Below are 6,702 nucleotides of genomic sequence, written 5' to 3' on the forward strand. Positions count from 1 at the left end.
TTTCATGGATGCTGAGAGAAGACATGATATTCTGGGGTCAGAGACCATGTCGGGGGTACCCAAGACCGCCCTGAGGCCCCCTGATTCGGTAGGAAGCTTCACAGGATCCCACGTATAGTGTCTCACCCCTCCGATCTATCACAATGAAAGGAGACAGAGCAAAATCTGCAAAGGGAAAGGTCACGTGGGAATGAAGCACCAGGGCAGGCTCAGGCTGCCAAGAGTCCCCTCCCGGGGGTTACCTAGGACCCCCTTAACTCCCCCAGCTGGAAGCCATGACAATATACAGGGAGTGTTGCTGGCCAGAGAAATTCATGACAGCCTGGCCTCCAGGGTTTTCACTAGCGTTGATCATGTGTGAGCCTCTGTGTGGTGTGGACCAAAGTCTCAGACTCTTTGAAGGGAAGCAGGTGTCCTGTATGAATCACATTGTTTGTACAAACAGTTTAGGCCCTGCTCCATTCTTATCAACTCAGGGATGGTGGAAACTCTCCCTGAAACCAAGTTCCTATACAACCGCCAAAGCCAATCTTGCCAGCAGGCCTTTCTAAGGATATTAGTCAGACCTGTTATTATGTCAACTCTCCTACACAGAGTCAAATGGCTCCTCTTATAGCCTCACAAGTGGTTACTGATTCATTTTTAAAATAAAAAAAATTATTTATTTATTCCTAGTTTTGGTTGTGCTGAGTCTTCATTGCTGCTCGTGGGCTTCCTCTAGTTGCAGTGAGCATGGGCTACTTTTGTTGCGGTGCACGGGCTTCTATTGCAGTGGCCTCTCTTGTTGCAGAGCACAGGCTCTAGTGCTCATGGGCTTCAGTAGTTGTGGCACAGGGGCTCATTAGTTGTGGCTCTCAGGCCCTAGAGCGTGCAGGCTCAGTAGCTGTGACTCCAGGGCTCTTGGTTGTGGCGCACAGGCTCAATTGCTCCATGGCACATGGGATCTTTCCAGACCAGAGACAGAACCCACCTCCCCTGCATTGGCAAGACGATCCTTAGCCACTCTACCACCAGGGAAGTCTGCTAATGCTTCATTTTTACATCATTTCCCCATACCCCTCAAGTCCCAGAGGCAATGCAAAGGTGTGTGTATGTGATGCTGTGCACACAAAGGGTTTGCATCAAAGCCATAAAAAACCCCTGAACCTAGGAAGCTCCCAATCTTTTATAGCAGTCTCTGTGTAAACCTGACCAAGCTTTGCCTCAGAGGAAGACTTTATCTTTATGACATTGGACAGCAAACAATCCTGCCATTCTTCTCTGGAGGGAGATGTTGTCTCTGTCTTCCAAGGGGTTTGCTACATACATCCTTGACAAGATAGTCTGGAACAAAATATCAAGCCAATGCCTCTGTTCAGAAGACATGCAGAAACACGAGAGACCCCTGGAGTGCTGTGTCCCAGCCGGAACCCCTAGCAAAGTGAGAAATGGCACTGTAGAGAGGAAGGGCTGCTCCAGGGAGACACCAGTCAGTGTTTGCCCCAGGAGGCAAAGTGATGTGTTTCACACTAGTGATAGCAACGGGATGTATCTATTTAGTGATTACTACATTTCAGATACTGTTCTAATGCTTTAGATGTTTCAACTCATTTAGTCCTTTATAAGTGACCTAGTCTCCAGGAGGTAATGAACAGGTCCCACATGGTTTCAGAACACTATGTAAGTATGTACCTATGTGTGTAGAGAGATAGAATGACTGAGAGAGAGCCAAAAAGAGAGACAGAGACACCACAAAGAGACAGACATCTGGAGCTATATCTATCTATAGATATTTCTTTTTTTGAGATCAGTTTAAACCAGGGATCTTTGGCAACAAAGTATAAAACCAGAACCACTGGGTTCAAAATATTGAAAACCGCTGCTCCTAGCTAAATGAGTTTCCTTCCTTTTTTTGAAAGAGAGCAGTTATGGGATGAGTTTCCACTGATTGATTTAATAGGATAATTACTTCTGAAAAAGTTGTAAAGTAGATAAAATCACATTTTTCAGGTTTCAGCAGCTTTTTGCTAAGTCTGTTTCTTCAATGTCCAGAATTCTGTACTGTTTCCTCTCCAGGTAGGAAGAGGAAATGGTGGGTGTATGGTGGTGGTGGTGGTGGTGGTAGCAACCTGACCTCAATTAAGTTAAATTTCCTCAGGAAGATGGAAGTGGTGAGAAGCCTCCTTTAGAGATCTTTCAATGTGATAGGCCCTGGGGGCGCCAAGAACCCAGGTGGGTAGCAACTATTTTTCTTAACAAAGCATCTTTTAAAAATGTTATGTTCTCCCCAAGTACGCACCCCAGGTCTCCCGAAGCTTTCCCTTTGCAAGTTGCCCATATTTGTAGGTTATTTGCTAATGTCATTTTCCTTTCCTTCATTCATTTAACAATCGTTTATTGAGCATCTCCTATCTGCCCAGGCCTCTTCTGATCACTAGACGTGCTGCAGTAGACAAAACAAAGGGTCTCATCATGCAGCTTTCTTCTCAGCTCAGGGAGATGGAATACCAGGGCCAAAGTGAGGGTGAAGGCCAGTGAGGCGCTCTCTTTGGATGCAAAATGCAGGCGGGCACACCCAGCACTTGGTAATAAAGATAAATTATATTTTATACAACATTTTAAAAATCTAAATTAATGCAAAAACTCCATGGTGGACAAGACATCAAAAGTTACATTTATAACAGGTTATCAGTGATGGTAAATGGAAGGAAGAAATTAAATCAGGGTAGTGGGTAGGGTGATGGGGGAGATGTGCATTTTTTAAAAAGATTTATTTATTTTTTTGGCTGTGGTGGGTGTTCACTGCTGCACTCAGGCTTTCTCTAGTTGCTGCAAGCAGGGGCTACCCTTCATCACAGTAGGTGGGCTTCTCAGTGTGCTGGCTTCTCTTGTAGCACAGCACGGGCTCTAGGGCACAGGTGGGTTCAGTAGTTGTGGTACGTGGGCTTAACTGCTCTGTGCTATGTGGAATCTTCCTGAACCAGGGCTCTAACTGGTGTCCCTTGCATTGCAAGGCAGATTCTTAACCACTGGACCATCACGGAAGCCTGAGTTTTTTGTTTGTTTGTTTTGTTTTTAATGCACCCTGCAGCATGGGGGAATCTTACTTCCCTGACCAGTGAGCAAACCCATGCCCCCTGCATTGGGAACACAGAGCCTCAACTACTGGCCCGCCAGAGAAGTACCAAGATGTGCCTTTTCAAATGGAGAGGTCTGGAAAGATTGCTCTGAAGAAGGGACCAGGAGCCAAGTGATGATGCATCACTGAAGAGAGTCAGCTTGGCAAATGCAGGGGAAGAGTGTTCTGCAAAGGGAACAGCAAGGGGAGTGTGCAGAGTAGATGTACACCTGGAAAGCAAACATACACCTGGAGAATAAATGTACACCTGGAGAGTAAACGTATGCTGCTGCTGCTAAGTCACTTCAGTGGTGTCCGACTCTGTGTGACCCCATAGACGGAAGCCCACCAGGCTCCCCCGTCCCTGGGATTCTCCAGGCAAGAACACTGGAGTGGGTTGCCATTTCCTTCTCCAATGCATGAAAGTGAAAAGTGAAAGGGAAGTCGCTCAGTCGTGTCCGACTCTTAGCGACCCCATGGACTGCAGCCTACCAGGCTCCTCCATCCATGGGATTTTCCAGGCAAGAGTACTGGAGTGGGGTGCCATTGCCTTCTCCGGAGTAAACGTATACCTGGAGAGAGTTCTATCAAGTGGAAGAGATGCCAGTGTAGGAAAGAAAAATGAATGACGTGAGCTGGGAGGCGTAGTTAGGAGCCCAGTTCATGAAAGGCCCTGTAGAGTCCTGGAATAGTTTTAATATTTCACTAAAACAGCAATGAAAAGTAACTTTTCTCTTGAATTACCGCCGCAAACACTTCCATTTTCTACTTTATTTTAACTGTCTTTGGGACACCCTCCCAGTGTAACCTTAAATGAGGCCATGAAATTCTTTTTTATTTTTTGGCCATGCCAAGAGGCATGTGGGATCTTAATTACCCACCAGGGGCTGAACCCACGCCACCGGCATTGGAAGCACAGTCTTAATCCCTGGACCACTAGGGAAGTCCCCAGGCTGTGAGCATCTTGAAGAATCCTAACACGTAGTTTTACGTTTTTGTTTTTTCATGCTGACTCTTAGAACGAGTTATTCTGCATATCAGCCTTTTCCAGACAGAATTGAAAACTGCAGCTTTGGAAGAGCACCTGGGCAGAGCTAACAGGAAATAAAACCCTCAATGGTTTAGAAGTCGGAAGTATTTGGGAACTATTTTAACAGGCAGTTGAAGCACTTAAAGTAGTGGGTCTTAGCCTGGGCTTCAGGAAGCCATGAATAAAATGCATATATGTATAAAGTACAGCTGGGCTTCCCAGGTGGCTCAGTGGTAAAGAATCCACCTGCCAATGAAGACAACAAGGGTTCAAACCCTGGGTCAGGAAGATCCCCTGGAGAAGGAAATGGCTACCCACTCTAGTATTTTTGCCTGGGAAATGCCATTGACAGAGGAGCCTGGCAGGCTACAGTTCATGAGTCAAAAAGAGTCAGAGATGACTTAGCAACTAAAATAACAAACAAATTGTAGCATCCTGAGTGCTTATGGATAATTTTTCTGGGGAATAAGTCCAAAGCTTTCACCAAATTCTCCAACAGGTCCAATGACCCCAGAAAGGTTAAGGAATACTGATTTTTTTAATTGGCTGAACAGCATGTGAGATCTTAGTTTTCTGATCAGGAATGGAACCATGCTCTCTGCATTGGAAAAGTAGAGTCTTAACCACTGGACTACCAAGGATGTCTCTAAGGAGTACTGATTTTGGTAGAAGGTAATGGTTTTCTCTATCATGATTCCACGCCTCTCCTGCCCTTCAAGTTCACAGCTTGATCCAGGGATCAAACTTGTCACCAAGGATCCTCATAAGGGAATATCCTTTACCAGCTCATTCAACAGACAGTGGGAAGAAGCAGCAGATAATAGACCTACTTCTCAGTGTGGCTGGAAATGAAATACTCTAATGAAATAAAGGCAGAATACAATGCTGACAGCTCTCAACACAAACTAGTTGCTACTGATATTAAAAAATAAACCTGTACATTTTAGCTGTGTATAGTCTGCAACACAGAGTAGCTAAGAAACCAATATTCTAAAAGAGGAAACCAAGGGGGAAGAGAAAAACCATGCAGCTGCCTGAACTTTAACGCCCGCACAGTCATTACCACTGGGTGTCATCAGTAGCTTTGGGGGGAGGAGGTGAAGGATCCTGGCATCTGTGGTTAGATGGGCCTCATTTGGGAAAGCCCCTCCCCCACCTCCTTTCCCTTCTACTTCCCTGATGTGTGCCATGGACCCAGGACATCTGGCACATCTGAGCCTCAGGGTTGTCACTTGGATAACAGAAGGCACTATACCCCATACTAAGGTTGAGAGGACAGAAGGCAAGAATGCTTCCAACTCTCCCAGCATAGAATTACAGTTTGATAAAGAGCAGCTATTTTTGTTTATTCCACCCCAAATGAATTTGGTGAGGGGTAGTTGTACCTGTCCGAAAAGAACACTGGTTTGAGAGTCTGTCTAAAAATCCTTTATTTTTGCTATTCTCTGTTTTTCTGTCCATTGCTTTAAGAGAAAACCAATCTTAGAAGCCATCCCCAGCTCTCACTAGCTGTTTAACCTTGGACCAGTGCTTTTGATCTTTCCAGCCTTCTGTTTCCCTACCCTAGAAATGAGATTCTAGTTGAATCAAACTTTTTTAGGGTCTGCTGGTCAACCCTCTCGGAATGAATCTGTACTTTTTTGGTTTATGGAGGACTTAGACTCTTGCTCTCAACCTATTCGGAGAAGGCAATGGCACCCCACTCCAATACTCTTGCCTGGAAAATCCCATGGACAGAGGAGCCTGGTAGGCTGTAGTCCACGGGGTCGCTAAGAGTCAGGCACGACTGAGCGACTTCACTTTCACTTTTCACTTTCATGCACTGGAGAAGGAAATGGCAACCCACTCCAGTGTTCTCGCCTGGAGAATCCCAGGGACGGGGGAGCCTGATGGACTGCCGTCTATGGGGTCGCAAAGAGTCGGACACAACTGAAGCGACTTAGCAGCAGCAAAGACTCTTGCAGGCACTGAGAATGCAAGAGGGAGTAAAACAAAGTCCCTAGGAAGTTTACAGTTCTTGAGATGTTAATAAAAATAAATTAGGTGCCAATCAGAGACCAACTGATTAAAGGATTTATTTTAATTCTAATTAATTGCAGTATCAGATAACTCAATCATCTAGCCCTTGAAGCTTTCCAATCCACATACACTGTATTTTCTCTTCCCAAGTGGGGAGTATTTTTAGTCTTTTTGTTTCATTTTGATCAAGGTGGTAACACCCAGACTCACGTCCATCTAGTCAGTGATGCCATCCAGCCATCTCATCCTCTGTCGTCCCCTTCTCCTCCTGCCCCCAAATCCTCCCAGCATCAGAGTCTTTTCCAATGAGTCAACTCTTCGCATGAGGTGGCCAAAGTACTGGAATTTCAGCTTCAGCATCATTCTTTCCAAAGAAATCCCAGGGCTGATCTCCTTCAGAATGGACTGATTGGATCTCCTTGCAGTCCAAGGGACTCTCAAGAGTCTTCTCCAACACCACAGTTCAAAAGCATCAATTCTTCGGCGCTCTGCCTTCTTCACAGTCCAACTCTCACATCCATACATGACCACAGGAAAAACCATAGCCTTGACTAGA

This window comes from Bison bison, unplaced genomic scaffold (assembly GCF_000754665.1).
Source record: "Bison bison bison isolate TAMUID 2011002044 unplaced genomic scaffold, Bison_UMD1.0 scf7180017864167, whole genome shotgun sequence".
NCBI classification, from domain to species: domain Eukaryota; kingdom Metazoa; phylum Chordata; class Mammalia; order Artiodactyla; family Bovidae; genus Bison; species Bison bison.